We start from the raw sequence: 18,251 nt of genomic DNA, 5'->3' as shown, positions 1-18,251 counted from the left end.
TTTTATTGGCTTTATTCTACTGCAGCTACAAAAAGCTCATTTAAACTATGAAACTTCTTTGGTGTGGATTCTTTATATTGATGAAACAGAACTGACTTTCTCTGGAGAGCCAGAATGTTATTAAAGCACTTAACCTAGCATTGCTGTGGCTATCAATTATACCCTTCATTTACACTATACAAGGCTGATGGCTTATTTGAAATTTAAGAGGTTTTTATAATGAGATGTTAATTGAGTACACCTGCAGTTGGCTAAAATTTTCATGGACAATTAAGTGTAATAATTTCATTTCCTCCAAATCTTTTCTGTTTTTGCTAGGTTCCTACCCTATATTTCTGTAGGAAGGATGGGGTGAGGGATGAATGCACAGTATAAATGTATGAATACGTAAGGTACACTGGATAGAATAATAATCAATGCCCAGGGTTTATGATCTGTGCTATAAGTTTGGCGTTGATTCTGCTCCCTCCATATGAACTGTCTTGATGTGAGCTGAAGACTCATGACTGAGTAGTCTAAGCAGCTGCACTGCAGCAACTACACACTGTGCAAGCAAAGGGTCAAACCTAGGCACGTCAACTGAGCCCTTCTTCTAAGGCAGATATATATTGAGTATATTGCAGTTTGTTCTGTGTCTCTTTCTGAAGAGACCTTAGAAGCCCAAGTCCTGTATTTACTATGTAGAAGTTTGAAAATTGGGTGCTACTACAATAAGATGAGAGATTTTCCCTGCTGCCCTTGATCAAAATTCTCCCCACAACTGTAGAGTACATTGCATGTCGTCCTGATTCATCTGGCTGCTTTGCAGTGGATCTCAACTGGCACCTCTTTACTTTGTGTAGTATTTGGGATGGAAGGCACTGTGAAAAGACATTTTATTGCTCCAAAGAGTGAACTGCCACTTCTGACTGTACTGAACTTATCAAAACAGGAGGTAAAAATAGAATCTGTTCTGCAGTGGTTTATACCATGGGTTTAAGGCATGAGCCATTTAGCTCCATCTTTCCTGGATACACTTTATGAAAACGCTACGGCCTTGAATCTGAGCAAACAGTAGCATTATTCTTGCACAAGTCAAAAAAAGATCTGCCCTTAATACAGATGAAACTTTATTTCTGGATCTCCTGAGCAATTCTACAATTCATCACGTCTGAACTAGCTTGCCATGAACTAAAAAAAAAGGGGGGAGGGGAATGAGGAGGGAGGGAATCAATTCTCCAGAGCAGAAATAAAATCAAAACACCACTTTAAAGTCTGTAAAATGCCAGCTTCACACAGACAAACATTTATAAGTTAGCTAAAGCAAACATAGTTTCTTTATGCATCTAAGAGCTGCACTGAAGGAATTTCAGAGAGATTCAAATTAAAAAAAAAAAAGTCTCCTTTGGCAGGTAATAGTCAGACCTTCTATCTGTCCATCCATCCTGACCAGTTCAGATGGTTAAAGTTGAAAAATACTAGTTGATTCCAACACTTGCTGCCTGGAAGGATCTCTTAATTCCAGTACTCCAGCTCAGAAAATTAATAACATCTATTTTACACTTACCTGCATTTAATACAAAAGAACTGTTATCGGTACATCTAATGGGTTGCTTTTTGGTGTTTTTTTTTTTCTTTTTTTTAAAATATCCTGTAGCAATTGGCTAAAAGTAGTATTCTGTTAGCTGCATTGGCTAATTAGCATTAGAAATACAGTAATGGGTGGCAACTGACAGAACACAAAGATTCCTTAATTACTTGTTCTGTGAGACTCCAGGGAAGCAAGTGCCAAAGCCTTCCTTTATTTGGTTAATGAGCACTTAGTCCTACAGAATGGAGCATACAGTATATTTTGTTGCTGGGAGAAGCCAGCTGTATTGCTAACAGACAAGTGCTTTGGTGCTGATAAGTCATTACTATTCTTTAAACCCCTCCCCCACCTCATAACATGCACATGGTATTAAAAACTTCAGAAAATACTGCTCCTTCTTAGGGAGTTTCCAACAAATTGGAACTGGAAGCAACATCCAGTTTAGGATGGCCAAGAGGTGTGCAGGGTATGGGGGAGTTTGGATTAGGAATTAAGGAATGGATGTGAAATGAAACTAGATAAATACCGGCTGGAAAAGACACAGGGTCACAGTGAGGGTAATTAACCACTGGAACACATTACTAAGGGAAGTGATTAATCATCTCTTGAAGTCTTGAAATTGAGATTGGATTTTTTTTTCTGAAAGATAGGATCTAGTTAACCTACAAGTTAACTTTAAGCAAGTGCTTAAGTACCATTGATTTCAAAGTTTAAAATTGAGTGTTTTCCCGAATTAAGATGCTTTCCTGAATCAGGTCATTACATCAGAAGAAAGAATAATTTCCTCTGTTGGGGGATTATTGGGTGAAATTCTGTAGGCTGTGCTCTGCGAGAGGTTAGCCTCGGTCATCACAGGCACAGCGGTTCATTCTAACCTTAAAATCTATGAATTGATGAAGTGTGGAAGACTACTGGCACCTAATAATATTTCATCTGTAGCAGTGTTCATGGGACAAGAGCATTTGTTGAATGCAAAGGTCAGACCACTGAGAGTGGGGGGTGGGAAGGATATGTAAAATAAGAAACTATATTAATCACCTGTTGTTGTATAAAATAATAATGCTTTGCACTTGCACAGCACCTTTCATTGAAGGATCTCAAACCTCTTCACAAATGTAAGTCAGTATAGTCCTCTCCATTTTATGTGTGTGCTTGCGCGGCAAAAGGAGGTTAGGTGACTTCTCTAAGGTTACGTTGTGAGTCAGTAACTGAACTCGGAATAGAACCCACAAGGTACAATTAGCCTGTGGCACTCATTGCCACCATATATCACTGAGTTCATCCTGAATGTTTATATGAGAAACAACCAGTGTTACATTAGCTTGGAAGGGATGTAAACTTTTCTGCTTCAGGGCTTAACACACCCTCCAACTGAAGGGGTTAGTGAGAAATTTCCTTTTGGGTAAATTATTCCATAATTGCCCAGCACGTGGCACATTTTGAGAAGCACCTTAGTCATTGTGTTACATTGCAGTAAAATTCTCAATGTAAGGAAGGGAGGCAGCATCTGGTCCTATGTAACTTATTTTCCTATAGAGAAATAGTCTATATTTTACATTTAGAGAATGCTTTAGACATATTAAGCATACAGTAATTTTCCTCATGTAAAGACCAAAGTAATTTGTTATAATGCAAACAAACTCATTTTAGCACCAAATTCACTGGCATATTCACTCTCAAAGTAATATGTTTGCAAAGTGAAAATTTCTACACAGCCCCAAAGTGGAGTTTGCTCATTTATATTCACAGGCTTCTAAAACCACGGTGCATAACTTGATCAGTCTTTACTCCGTGCTGCATCTCAGTGGTGCATAGGCCAGAAGGAGTTTACAGTCTGCCAGGAAAGAGTGTTTCAAGCTCTAGCAAGAATTATACACTAAAAAAATTGAAGGAAGACTTTGAACATTGTCCAAAGAGACAGGTGTTCAAATTAATCCAGTATAATATTTACAGAATTTCCACCTGAAAAACTGCTGAACTTCCAACAATTCTCAATATATAAACATAGGGCTAAATTCTGCTCTTAGCACAAAGGTTTCAATCTGGAATAATGACAGATTTCTACAGAGTTAACACGAATATCAAGTACAGCAGAATTTGATCTATTGGCGTTCCATGTGGAATTAACTGCCGAGCTGTATAAATGTGAAGAATGTTGGTCAGAAAACTTAGAAATTACCAAAGAATGTTAAATAAAACCCATCAAGTTGTATGAAATTTCCAAAACCATAAAAACAGAACACCCTCCCAGAAAGCAACCCCTTGTATTTTTTCATGAGAGCAAAGACTTTGTGTCCAAAAACATTTAAACAAAAAAAGATACTTAGCTTTTTTCAATTGCATAGTGTGTCTGCTAAATGCATATTGGTACAGCCTGGAGGATCAATTCCAAGTGACAAGATCTTTATCGAGTAGATCCTTTCTGGCCCTCTTTGGAAAAAAGAAGAAGATAATGAAAGGCACCCTTAGGGTCCTGGTCCAATGTCCAATAAAGTCAATGGGAGGTTTACATTGATGTCAGTGGCTTTGGATCAGGCTCTTAAAGCTCAGTGATTGATTGAGCACTTCAGGAAGCGTGGAATTCCTCTAATCACATGGTCAAAGGCATTTAAGGTGGAATTTTGACCTTGCTGAAGTCAATGGCAAAACTCCCATTGACTATCAGTAATGTCAGTATGTCACCCTTATATGGTATGTCTACATTGCATGCTAAGCCCAGGTTCTGACTCAGGTTTGAGCCCAAGCTCCCTTCTGTCCACACACAAATCAGTCTGACTCCATTCAACAAGCACTCAGACCTAGGACCTTGCTAGGGGGATGGGTCAGAGCCAGAGTCCCACTGTGGCCCGAGTCCACGCCTTGTCATTTTGCGGTGCGGACATAGCTAAAGCTGCAGACCTGAATGAGCAAGTTATCACAGCGCAGCATGGATGTGTTAGCACAGCTGTGAGATCTGGTCCAGCAACTATATAACCCCAGGTTTACAGTGAAGTGTGTTTGCTCAAGCACAGACTTGGAAACTAAGCCTGGGTCCTGCAGACTTGGGTTTACAATACAATGTAGATATGCTTTTAGAGTCTAGTAATTATCTGTTTTAGGCTACAGCCACTCTGAGGGTGTCAGGTGCCATATACTCGCATCATTTTTTCTGACTTTATTTTTAAAGGCATCTCCTCCTTCCTCTAACACATCATCTCCCGAGTCTCATCTCCATTTAATACCCCTCACACCAAACCGTTTTCTGTCCCTTTTCGACTCTGCTGATGCCAGTCTGCTATCTTTTAGCCAACACAATCTTTAGGTGGAGAAAGAAGCTAAATAATACAATTGGTCAAATTTTTAACCCAACACTTCTTTTCCCATGAAAACTAGCCTCCCAACCCAACTAAACACTTTCAGAAAAAGCTTTCTGGTTTTATTGTTGTTTTTCTCGTTTTATGTTTAAAAAAAAAAATTTTTTTTTTTAATTAAAAAATCCGAACTTTGAAGTTTTTTAAATTTTATTTTTATTTCCTCCCCTTTGTCTTTCCTTTGTGCTTGGTTTTTTTTTATTTCCCCCCTCTTTTTTTCATTTTTCTTTTTGCCATTCTGTATAACTTCCCAAATTTTAAAGAAGGTGAGAGAGCGGCAAAGGAGGATGTGGGGGAGAAAGAAAAGAAACTAACTTTGCCAAAGATGGATGAGTTTTAGAGAATAGCTAAATGGGGGGAGAAGAGGAAAGGATAAGGAGAAAAACACAAAGATTTGATATTTTGAAATTCTGACTTTAAAAAATTACATTTTTTTTTTTAAAACAATAAAAAATAGTTCTGTTTCAAACACTGCCAAAAGGAAACAACTTTAACGTTTCATTTTTTCCCCCCTCAAAGTTCTTTTTCCATCTTTCAACCAGCTCTTCTAGGTAGGTGCTCCTGCTACTAATTCCGTTCTTCCTCCTCCTGCCCCCGAGCAGTCTCCTCTTTGCTGTCTTGAGCAGGCAGCACTAGGAGGTATAGGGAGGAAGAATCATGGGAGAGCCCAGGGAAATGGGGGGAGAATGAAGAAAGGGATTTGACTTTGGTCATGGGTAGGACTCTGTATCAGGGTATGTAGACTTGAAGAGGAGCCTGTGCTGCAAGTCCAATGTGTGTGGATTGAGATGGGTTGAGGAGGTGTATGAACAGATTTTGGGGAGCCTGCATAGGTTTGTGTATTTGCTTGGTTTTGGGGATGGGGCGGGAAGAAAGGAGGCAGGAGTGTGTATATGAGAGGGATTTGGGGGGCTTAATGGTTTCTGGTATGCCCAGAAACTTTTCACCACATGAACCACTTCATTCTCACCGATCATACTGGAAGCCACCCCTGTGTGAGAGATGGAGTCCTCTGTCTGCCGTGACACCAAGGAACAGTATCTGTTTTTGAGTTAAATTTGCCCTGTATAGAGGATCAGCACAAGGCGTGTGGGCTACTTAAACTGAATTTCAATATTCACAAGGTATATGTTGAAGGTACATGTCCAGTGAGTAGGGCACTAGTCTGGGGCTTAGGAGACCTCAGTTAAAGTCCCTGCTCTGTCCCACGGACTTCCGGTGTGACCTTGGGACAGCCACTTAGCCTCTCAATACCTCAGTACCCCATCTCTAAAATGGGGAGAACAGCTCAGGGGTGATAAACAGGTTGAAGTCTATGCAGTGCTCAGATACCACAGAAATTGGAGCGATAGAAAGAAGTAGATAGATTTCAAGCAATGGGTTTTGGCTAGTTTATGATGCTGTTCTATGTAAAATTTGGCAGTCGGTGTATCATGTAATCAGCCCTTTTAAGCACACAATCGTTTTAACGTAGTTCTTCTAAATTAACTTTAAATGGAGATTGTATGAAAAACACTAAGTATTAATAAAAACTTATTTAGTCCCTTGAAGATTTCCATAACTGCCAAAGTTTGCCCCAGTGTAATTATTTCTAGTTTCTATAAATTAATAAATAAATTAACCCTCAACAGTACAGACCACTTTTTAATGTAACACAAGAAATCAGGGAAGAATTGTATCTTTCAAGGCCACTTTATTACAATCAGTATAACTTTATGTTGAAAACTACCTTTCTTTTCATGCCTGTGTTTATTTTGTTTATTTGGTTTAGTAACCCTATCATGCAGACTTTAAGGATATGTCTACACAGCACAGAAAAACCCATGGCTGGCCTGTACCAGCTGACTCGGGCTTGCAAGATATGGGCTCCTGGGCTGTTTCATTGCTATGTCGACTTTTGGGCTGAGGCTGGGGCTGGTGCTCCAGTTGTGGGTTTTTCTTTGCTGTGTAGACAGACCCTAAGTGATATGTAAGCAACAGCACTAAAAAAGTGACTTGTTGTTCAGTTAAATGCTTCCAAACAGAATTTTCCATGCATTGAAGACAAAAACATGCCAAAATGACTTACATTTAAGGATATTTGGATTCAGTTCCAGACAAATATCCATGCCTTTAATGATTTATTGATGTCATAAAAGCCAAGAGGAAAATTTGCAAAATGTCCAGTATAGTCCTACCTATATTACTACCTGTGTTAGACATCTGGAAAATGTTAAGAGCTTTCCATTATGGGCCTGACCCAAACCCAATTGAAGACACAAATAAAACTCCCATTGACTTTAATGGACTTTGATTCAGGCCCAGTAAGAGGCTGCGAAGGTTTCATTCTCCTCAAGTCCCTCCGCATACGAAATTCACATTAAATTAAAAGGAAGACACATGTATATAAGGGATGCAAGCTAAGATCCAAAGTTTGGAGGAACAATGCTCTCAGTTGTTTGCATAGTTCCATGACACCCAGTGCCAGAACTTTAGCCAACGTTCTTAATAAGCATGGGAAATTTCCCCAAATAATTCTTCTGCTAGAGCCTTCAAAATGGCCATATTTAGGGGCTCAAGAGGCAGTTCTTATATTTTGATTTTCATCATCCAGCCTTCCCCTTCTTACCCAGCAACGCATGTGGAGAGAAGTTATTTAAGTGCCAGCATGGACACAAGAACAAAGGATATAAACTGGTCATCAACAAGTTTTGGCTCAAAATAAGGCTAAGGTTTCTAATCTTCAGAGGAGTGACGTTCTGGAGCAGCCTTCCAAGGGGAACAGTGAGGGCAAAAAACCTAACTGGCTTCAAGACTGAGCTTGATAAATTTATGGAGGGGATTGTATGATGAGATTACCTACAATGGCATGTGGTCCATCAGCAACTGCTAATAGCAAAAATCCCCAATGCATGGAGATGGGATGCTAAATGGGGGGGTTCTGAGTTACTACAGAGAATTCTTTCCCAAGTGTCTGGCTAGTGGGTCTTGCAAACATGCTCAGGGTCTAACTGAGCGCCATATTTGATGTCAGGAAGGAATTTTCCCCCAGGTCAGATTAGCAGAGACCCTGGGTTTTTTTCGCCTTCCTCTGCAGCATGGTGCACGGGTAACTTGCAGGTTTAACTAGTGTAAATGGTGAATTCTCTGTAACTTGAAGTCTTTAAACCATGGTTTGAGGACTTCAGTAACTCAGACAGAGGTTAGGGGTCAATTACAGGAGTGGGTGGGTGTAGTTCTGTGGCTTGCAATGTGCAGGAGGTCAGACTAAATGATCACGATGGTTCATTCTGACCTTAAAGTCTAAGTCTATCTGCATTTAGAGCCAAACCCTTGTCCCATCAGCATTAATGGAAAAACCTCCTTTTGATTTTGATGGGATGTGGATTGGCCGTTATAGGTAATATACAGTAGCAAACTAATAATGTTAAACCTTATTTCAAAGTCATTAAGGGGACAAATCATTAAGTTTATCCAAACAACCCAAATTTTCTGAGTCTGCAAAATTGAGTTGAAAAACCCATGAGAACAGAATTTGTCATCCACTTTCCAGCACTTTTTGCTTCCAGCCCTATCTTGAGCCTATTTCCATAAATGTAGTTCAAGATCAGTTCCCTAGCTGGGTTAAGATTTAAAAAGCCTATTTTTTAAGCTGTTTGGCTGTTAATGCATGTACATGTAAGCTGAGATTTTCAAAGGCATTTAGGGGATTTGGCTGTCTATTAATTTTTTAAATTCCCATTAATTGTGAGTTCAAATCCTTTAGGTGGCTTTGAACGTCTCAGCCATAAACTATGTATTGTAATATAGCCCTAGTGGCGTCAATGGAGCTATGCCGATTAACACCAGCTATGTCTGTTGTAGTTAAAATCGGGCCATCTATCTCTGTCTCTCTCTCTATCTCTGTCTCTAATCTACCCACAGTTCATCTGAAATTTTTATCAGAGCAAATAAAGTTAATTTTTAAAAGAAAAACATGTATATAATTCTGCCTCAAAGCTTATCCTTTTCTGACACGTTGTGTTCTCCCTAGGCATATTGAAGTGCAGGCAATATGTGGTAGACTGGTTACCTTTATTTTGAGACCTCCTGGTTGTGAGACCAGTAGGTGGCCTGGACTGTCCTTTTATGCCCTTTACACTATCAGTCACACTGACTTTTAAAGGTCAAGTTTTAGACAATATGGAAAGAAATAGACAAAGCAAACACAGCAAGGTCAAGGAAGAGAAAATACAGTCTATTTGTGTAATAGCCAAGAAGAACAATTCTTTATACCTACTGGGAGTATTTGCTGAAAGCAGTGCTCTCTCCAGCCAAGCTGAGCATTTTAAATAAAAGAAAAGAAAAGTTTTTGCCCCTATTATTGAAAAGTGGTTCAACTTACCTGAAAGCATTAACCCTTTCTCATACACTCTGAAATTTCTGAGTCTGTAGAGCAGTTGCATTCCCCAGCCAGAGCTATTAAAGATGCATCATTTTTATTGGTTGCAAAGCAACGGGCGATCCCTTTGTTCTGTTTTGATGAAACAGATGCTGAGAATTCTTCCTGTCATTATAACTAAAAGCGCTGCCCTCAGGCTCTTTTAAAAAACTGAACTGCAGAGTGCGAAACTGTGGTGTTTCTTTAATGATGTTACATAAGTAAAACTTTTGGCTGTAGCAAGTGACAGATCTTCCTTAACCTGAGCAAATGGCTGAGCATACTTTGACACTTTTACTTAATTGTTTTAGGCAGGCTCCTTTGGTAGGGTGACTCTCCCGAAACATGACTGAGATTTGCAAGTCAATGCGACAGAGATCCTTGGACCAGAATAGATGAATGGTTCTGCTGAGGGCTGGTAGCCTGAGATTGTGGCTTTACTAGAAATCCAAAGCATTTTTCATAAGCTTTAATGGGTTGTAATCTCAATGATGTGACATTTTATGAGTCTGTTGATAAGAATAAAGTATGATTGGCACAAGAAGGCTCTAGGCCTGATTCTTATCTTTTTTTATTCAGGAATAAGTCCATTGACTCCAATGGAGTTACTCCTGATTTACACCAGCACAAGTGAGATAAGGATTTGGTCTTAGGAATTTAGTAAGCAGCCAGTGTGAATGCTTTATTGGCCAATATTAGGTGTCATAAAATGGATGTAGGTGTCACTGGTTCATGGATATTTTTCTCTGACAAATGCGAGCAGGGAGCAGCCCTTGAGACAAAAGAAAGAGACCTGCTGTATATCTGTCACAATAGAGCTGTTGTAAACATTTTAAAAGTTCACCATGCCATCTTCTAACATTACCACCAGGAATAAAGTGCTGTGTTATTAAGAAAGGCCGACAGTGACATGCAGCAGCCAGGTGTCTAGGCCACCTAAAGAAGATAAATGGACTCGCGTAGAATTGTTTGTTTTGTCAGTGCTGTGTGTTACGGGATAGAGGACTATAGAACATGAGGGAAATTACTGCAGTTCATACAAAGTCAGCACAGACCTGAATCAGAACCTTAAATCAGTTGATCCCTGACCCTGCACTGGAACTTAAATTCTTAGGCTGAAATCTCAGCCCCACTGATGTCAGTGGAGCCAAGGTTTCACTCCTCATCTTTGAATCCAGATTTGTTTTTCGGTTTGTGTTTGGGTGGTGGGAAGAGCCTGTGTCACCCTTGTGGGCACCAAAATCTCACATTTCCTTGGTTTGTCCTGGAGCTGGGTGGTTTTTCGCAGAGTGCAGAGGAGATGGGTCTGAGTAATGAAGAAGTTGGTTGCAGCTCCCTGATTTCGCTGCCCAAGTTGGTATAGATTAGAATGGCACTGGTAACTTCTCTAACGTGCACCAGCTGGCAATGGCTCCTCAGGGGCTACCTGACAGCTGGGGATAGTCAGAGTGCATCACATGCCCTCTGTGAAGAAGAGCAGGAAGAATTGCAGGGAGGGATGCATAGGAGCCAGCTTCTCTTCCTCCCGCATAGAGCATTGTGTGTTGTCTCTGCTCCCCTGTGCCATCTGGGAAGAGCAAAGAGAGTGGAGAGGAACAGGGAATCTGGTCCAATAGTTTTAAATGGTTCTTAACAAAATACAAACCAGATTTCTTTAATTCAATGGCAGCTATGTATTGGTTGGCTGTGTTTTGGACAGCAGGTAATTCACTTTTTATATGAAGTTTTGAAAAAGGAAATTGCAGTAGCTGAGTCATAAAATAGCTCCTGTGGGATTTCAGTGACTCAGAAATACAATGCATTTGTCTTCCAAGATGAAGTGGCTAGGTTAAAATACTAATATTACCCGTTGCAATTGCTTAAAAAGTTATACATATACAATTCCAGTGATATTAACACCAATCTACTTTCAGGCATCTCCCTCCTTTTGCATATTCATTGCTTAGCATTAGAAAACAATGACATTGCTTCTCTTTTCTTGTAAATGAAAAGAAATCCTGCTGTGACTCATTACCAATGGCTTGGGCCTAAACAGCAACCTCCTATCTGTTGTAATGTTTCCATTTTAACAGACTACGTGGACTGAATTGCATCAAACATAGATTTGCTTAGGGTCAGAAGGGCATAAATAGCCCCGCTTGGGTTTTTTGCTGGAACTCAAATTTCATGAGGTATATTGTGAAATGCTCTAGCTAGACAAGTAATTGCATAATCTAAAGGAAACTGTGTACTTACTCTGTCTATTGTAACAGCTTTTTCATCTGGGTTTTAAAATGAGAACTTGAGTATTAAATCTCACAATTTGTCTTTGTATGGCAAATTTCTGAGGGCTTGTCTTCAAGTACAATAGTACAGCGGCGCAGCTGCTCTGGTGCAGGTACTCCACTGTAGTGCTTTAGTGAAGATGCTACTATGCCGATGCGAGAGAAGCTCTCATATCAACATAGCGCTGTCTACATGGGGGGTTAGGTTGGTATAACTATGCTGCTCAGGGGTGTGTTTTTCACACCCCTGAACAACATAGTTATACTGAGAGAGATCTCTAGTGTAGACCTGTCCTGAGTTGACTGGAAGATACACCACTGCTTTGCACCTGATATAAAGTAAGTGGAATATGGTGCCATTTTGGGCTGTTAGTTTTTAATGCCCACTCTACACAAGTATAAATGACACTGGGCTACATTCTGATCTTGCATCCACTGGTGAAAATCTGGAGTTATTCTACCAACGTCATTGGAGTTACTCTGGTTTTACATTAGTGTCAGTGAGATCATAATCCACTAGTGCATATCAGTGGAGCATCAGGCCCTTACTCATTTGGAGAGGCCCATAAAATGAATACATTGCTCTGATTTCTTCCCTGTGCCACCTCCATTGACTTCAGCAGAAATTGTACTAGAGATAGGTCAGGGCAGAAACTGGGGCTTTTTCCAATACTTCTAAACATAACTTTAAAAGCATGCATTGTTTTACTGTCCATTTTATTCATAGAGCTCAGGCAATTTTTTCCCCCCAAAGAGGTGAGTCACACCTCAGTCTAGGCACTTTTCTTTGTTGGGTCCCGGTCTTATTCTGTAACCTTCCACCATTGCAGTAGATTTTATTATCTTGTTACATGGCAATTCCAGTGGTTGTTTTCTAACTTTTTTTTGCCATATGAGCCATATTTAGGAAACATGTCTCCAGAAGCCTCCATAAATTCAGATTTGCTCAAGTGACATCTGCATCTCCCTTCCTTTTCCATGGAAATAGTCTGTCTGTCAGTTCATTATTGAGTGCTGTCATTCCTGGTACCTACCTGTTTCTTTGTTAATAATAAAGAAAGGTTGTGCTGCAGTGCTGAAGTTATCTGAAAACGTCAGGGTAAGTAAAAAGGAGCTAATTCGTATTGAAGTGAAGACATTGTTAATTAAATGGTATAGGGAAGTGGATGCTGAGCCAAGGAGAGTATCTGACATCTGTAATTGTTCTGTTGATGCCTCCGCATCTTAATCAAAGAAAAATCTATCCTGACAGGTGGTATTTAGAAGTGATAAAAAAACAGTAGTTCTTCTTTTCAGTTACTGGTGACATATTTCGCCAAGATCAGATGTCTCCATATTCAACTTTCACTGAAAGAAGAAGGTAGCTCCCCCTGAACATATAGGTTTGTTTCAGATGATGAGTTGTGAATTGATGCAGCCCAGTGTATTTTCAACTTGATCCTCAGTTGTTATAAATTGGTGTAACTCCATTAATCTCAATGGACCTACTCCAGTTTATATCAGCTGAGGATCTGGTCCTATATCTTCCTGCATCTGGTTTGTTTTATGGCAGTTCTTCAAAAACATCCAACAACCTGCTGTACTCTGACAGAAGATTTTTCTGTCCATGTAACATAATTCCTGGAAGTGTTACTTTCTGAAGTTAAGATTTCAGGGAATGATGTTCAGAAACATGGCATTATATTTTCAGATCAAAGTGCCAGTCTTACTCATGGTTTGGCAGGTGATTCCATGACTGCAGGATGTGTGTTAATATTTACCTCTATAGGTGATTTCTCCAGTTAATGCTAAAATGAAGTTGGCCTCTTATCACTTACCATATTGAAATCCACAGAAGACATGAGCTATCATGGTGCACTTTAATATAGCAGGATTCCATAGGATGTAAAACATTCATGTAAAAGGCTGAGTCACCAAAAAGGTGGCTTAACCATACTAATACCTCAGGCAAATTCCATTGCTGGCATGAGTAGATGAGACCCCATTGACTTCAGTGGAGTTGCACCCACTTAAACTAGGGCATTCAGCCCATAATTTACAAAACAAAAGTGAACTGCACCCTTCTTAATAGCAAAACATCTCTTTGAACAAATATTATTGTGTGTAGGTAAAACTAGACATATGTTAGAATCAGTTTGGCTCATAACTTTAGAACTCATGCATCCTATTACATCTGTCTATCACTGTCCTTTAGATGAAGATAAGAAAGTTATGTAAAATATGTATCATTGTTGGGGTTATTTATCACTTCATAATCACCTTCAAATTACTATAGAAATTTCACTGTGCGTTGTAAGAAGGCCTGACTTCCTGCTGACAAAACAGTCCATCCTCCCAGGAAAACTAAAATTGAAGAAGGATAGGGTAAGGATAAAATAAGATATTGGGGCCTAATCTTGGTCTCCTGGAAATCAATGCTCAAACTCCCAGGGACTTGCATGGAACCAGATTTTGAGCCTTATGTATAAGTGAGAGCAAGTTGTGTTGGAAATTACCCACCTTATAAAGTAGTGGAGGTTAAAAAGCACAGCAGTTACTTGGGGCAGGTCTACACTAGAAGCAATACATCGGCGCAGCAGCAGCACAGTTGGTGAAGACGCTCTAGGGCGACAGGAGACAGTCTCTCGCCAACATAGCATGGGTGTGGACAGTGCTTAGGTCGCTGTAGCTTGCATCGCTCAGGGGAGTGTCTCTTTTTCACACCTCGTATACTGTGTGTCAACAAAGTAAGAGAATTGAATGAATAAATGCACCTTAGTTGTCATAAGACATTTTATTCCTTCATCCTATTTCCTAAACCATATTAAGACTTTAAAAGAAAGATATTGTGCATTTAAATCTTGAGATGCAACTGAAAAGAAAAGGGCATGATAAATAAGGTAACTGGTTACAGAATGATCACTGATGATAGATCACATCACCCATTCAGATGCACATGTACCTTTTTATATACTAGTAGGATAAAGGGTCACGTGAGAGTAGCTTTTCAATTACTATTGTTCAATCCCCACTGTGCTCAGGATTTTAATGTGTTGTACGAATGGTATAGGGAGGCTGTTAGTCATACCTGTGCACACACAATACATGAATTATGTATGAACTGGAGCTGCGTGAACCTGGAAAGTGCATTATTCACTTCAGCTTTAAAATCACCATTAGACTGCTATGTTTATCATTATGCTTTTCTCAAAAGCCCTTCAGGAGGAAAATTACAATTTTTAAAATTAGTCTTTGGCAATAAGCCAGAAAGAAAAATGAAAATCATGTGCTAATGCTTTGATGAGGCTGAGATATGGGAGGAATTCTAGAAAGCTGAGCAGACACTAGCAAAAGAGGCTGAGAACACAAGAATATCCTGTTGGAAGCCCCGATCAGACACTGAAACATTAGAATAGAGCAAAGATCCTGACAAAGTAGGATTTATTTTTGTAGAAGTGTACTCCCTGCATATTGCTAGCCATACCTAACTATACATGCAAACTCATAGCAGTGTGGATTACCTGCAATATTTATTTTCTGTCAGATCGCCTGGGGAATTTCATAAGTCATATGAAAAGGCTGGTATTTCTGGCCAGACAGAATTAAGGAGTACCAGAAATATCATGAGTGATCCTCCTTTTCTGTGATTTCCAGCCAAATATTGCAGACTATGTTTTGAAGAACGAGTCTGTTCCTGCGCCTACCCAAACCACCACTGGGAAAAACCCGTCTACTGCTTTTTAATTCAACCCAGGATCAAAACTATGGGGAGGAATGATTTTTGAATCTAGATTCCTCCCAAATTTAAAAGTGGTTGGATTTAATATTATGTCTTTACAACAATGAAAGGAATTGATTGTTTCATCTATTACATGAAGAAAATTAATTGGGTTTAGGAGGATTAGTGCAATACCATAGTTCTACAAAATAAATATGTTGACCAGGAATAGGCTGTGAATTACTAGGGAGACATAGATACCCAACATGATGGCAGCATTTACATCTGGATCAGCTCATTGGATTGGATCAACTCATTGGTACTACTAAATTTTGTAATCTAATGTCTGGTAATTTATCATCTCCTATGTCCAACTTTCTGCTTTATGAACAGTCATAGGTAAGACCGGTGTTAAGCCACAATGGTGAAAAATTGTTTGTCATCAGTTTAACCTGTGTTCCTTCTAATTTTATCATTTTTTATATAAAACTTTTTCCCCTTTCTCATCTTTTGCAAGATTTAGGGGGTGTCTTCACTATAAAAATATACCTTTTTCCTATGTGTAAAGCTAATCTGTGGTAACGACCCCATGTTACAATCCTACTGAAGACAAGACAGTTGAAGTTTTAACCTGTTAGCAGATGAAGGAAAACTAGGTGGTCATATGTCTTCATAATTATATATCTGAAAACTCTAAGATTTACCTTGTGACAACAAAACTACAATGGTCTTTTCTAGGATAGCAATATTGGATAGTTTTAAAATAAAACCCATTTTTCCTAGTGAAGACAAGGCCTTCTTTAGGTTTTCCCATTGTTTCAATCTTTGCCTCTCTAGAAGTTTTTAGTTATGTAACCTCCTGACCTTTTCAACTCCTTTTACCCCTTTTTCTTTTCCCATCTCTGAAGCTTCTTCCCTATCTCTCTGAATCTTTTTCTTCCTTCTTTTTTTAATTCATGCTGATTTTTTTTAAAGCGATCATCCCGTTATCCACCAAAATAATATTAAACTGATTTCCAAAAGTAAGAGGGGAGAAACCTTGATTTATTAGGCAATAAAATATATTGGATCACCTGCTGTATAAAACCATTCACGTCTTCATGTCTCTCCAACTGTAAATGTGAAAGCTCTTTTGGTTTCATAATGTGTATCTGATGGAGTAAGGCAGTTCTTCTCAACCAGGGGTACATGAACCCCTGGGGGGATGCAGAGGTCTTCCAGGAGGTACATCAACTCATCTAGATATTTGCCTAGTTTTACAACAGGCTATGTAAGACACTAGTGAAGTCAGTATAAACTAAAATTTCATATGGACAATGATTTGTTTATACTGCTCTATATACTATACACTGAAATGTAAGTACTATATTTATATTCCAATTGATTTATTTTTAATTATATGGTAAAAATGAGAAAGTAAGCAATTTTTCAGTACTAGTGTGCTGTGACACTTTTATATTTTTATGTCTGATTTTGTAAGCAAATAGTTTTTAAGGGAGGTGAAACTTGGGGGGACACAAAACAAATCAGACTGCTGAAAGGGGTACAGTAGTCTGGAAAGGTTGAGAGCTACTGGAGTAAGGCGTATTTCAACACTGGGCCTAGTGCAAGGAGAAAATGTCCTTTGGAGATTCAATTTTCCTGCTATGAATATTTCAAAGGAACCTTCCCCCTATAATGCAAATGTTCAAAGAGAACCTTTCCAACAATGACAGATACTTCTAGAACTCCTATCGTTGACTGACTCTTAATGTTCACAAGTCAAAGTTGAAAGGTTTTAGTCATTCTGAGGAACGAATTTAATTAATGAACGAACTGGAGGGGAACATTTTTTGTTTTCACTTGTGATCTACTGGAGAGTACCTGAAGTGGAGTTTGATATAATCATACAAATCAATTGAGAAAAGTGTTTGCCCTTATGAAGTTTTTCCTTAGAAAATGTTGTGTTGATAAAAACAGGATTGCACTCACTGTTGAAATAAATCATCCTAAATAAGAATTTGATCCTTATATCATCTGCTAGATTTAATGTGGGTAATGAATTTAGGATTGTATATGCCAAGGGTGGCCAAATTGTGACTTGTGAGCCACATGCAGCTCTTTTACAGTTAAAGCACGGCTCGTGGAGCCCCCTATATCCCCCCCACCATTCTCCGCCTACCAGACTGGGGTGGGGAGCTCGGAGCTTCTGCCCTGCAGCAGGGTGGTGGGGGTAGAGGATACTGCCCAGCAGGGAGGGGGGGCTCGGAGGGTCATTAAGTTTGGCCACCCCTGACATATTCCTATGTTATACAGGAAGAAGCAAACATTTCATTTCAAAATCCCTTATCCCAATACTGGGAGTTTTTTCTTGCAAGAAGTCAAATACCATTGAATTCCTGGTCTTTTGAAATTTTTGAGGGTCTGAATATACCATCTCTGTTTCTCCTGGGAGCTGTAACTTCTATGTAATGACTCACTGTAGTATGTGTTTCTAATACTTGAACTAGTGTGTTCTGTATCACTTAGTGTTGTATAGGAGGGTCAATGGGAACATTCCAATCCTTACAAAATATATAAAATTCTCATAAAAACTGCATATATAACTATGGATGCGCATGCATCTCTTCCATTAATGTTAACAATGTAGATATAGTCTGTGTGTGTGTGTGCATTAAACAGGAAAACATAACCTAAGGAAGCCATTAGATTTGCCGTGTCTTCTTTATGGCTGTCTTGTATGAACATACACTAGTGTCTCTGGCTTCATCTTCCTCTTGTCAAAATGCCCACTCAGTAAGAAGGTTATTAAATTATAAGGTTTAAATGTGTCCCCTGGAATTATTCTTCTACACAGATTTAAAATATAAATACAGTAGAGGCCCAGTTAGCCTAAAAGATCTTCATTTAAAGCCTGCATATAGGCCGTCACTTTCAGCCCATCCTATATATCTCAGCTGACTCCTGAAACTGGCAGAAACTGAAAGAGAAG

At 39.2% G+C, this 18,251-nt stretch overlaps 2 long non-coding RNA genes across 3 annotated transcripts in view; one reads left to right on the top strand and one right to left on the bottom strand.

Moving 5' to 3' along the window:
* Positions 1-18,251, top strand: part of LOC137155012 (uncharacterized) — a 234,411-nt gene that overhangs the window by 111,438 nt on the left and 104,722 nt on the right. The window lies entirely within an intron of this gene.
* The window catches only part of LOC137155014 (uncharacterized), a 40,259-nt gene that overhangs the window by 17,356 nt on the left and 4,652 nt on the right, over positions 1-18,251 (bottom strand). The window contains exon 2 of the long non-coding RNA XR_010920323.1: positions 14,083-14,294. This is a non-coding gene — a long non-coding RNA (uncharacterized lncRNA). The remainder of the gene's footprint in view (positions 1-14,082; positions 14,295-18,251) is intronic.

The sequence above is a fragment of the Emydura macquarii genome, unplaced genomic scaffold (assembly GCF_026122565.2).
Source record: "Emydura macquarii macquarii isolate MOO-44397 ecotype Brisbane River unplaced genomic scaffold, CSIRO-AGI_Emac_v2 contig_1348, whole genome shotgun sequence".
Classification (NCBI taxonomy): Eukaryota; Metazoa; Chordata; order Testudines; family Chelidae; genus Emydura; species Emydura macquarii.
Note: the sequence above shows the minus strand (reverse complement) of the source record. Positions and strands in the feature narration are given on the sequence as shown.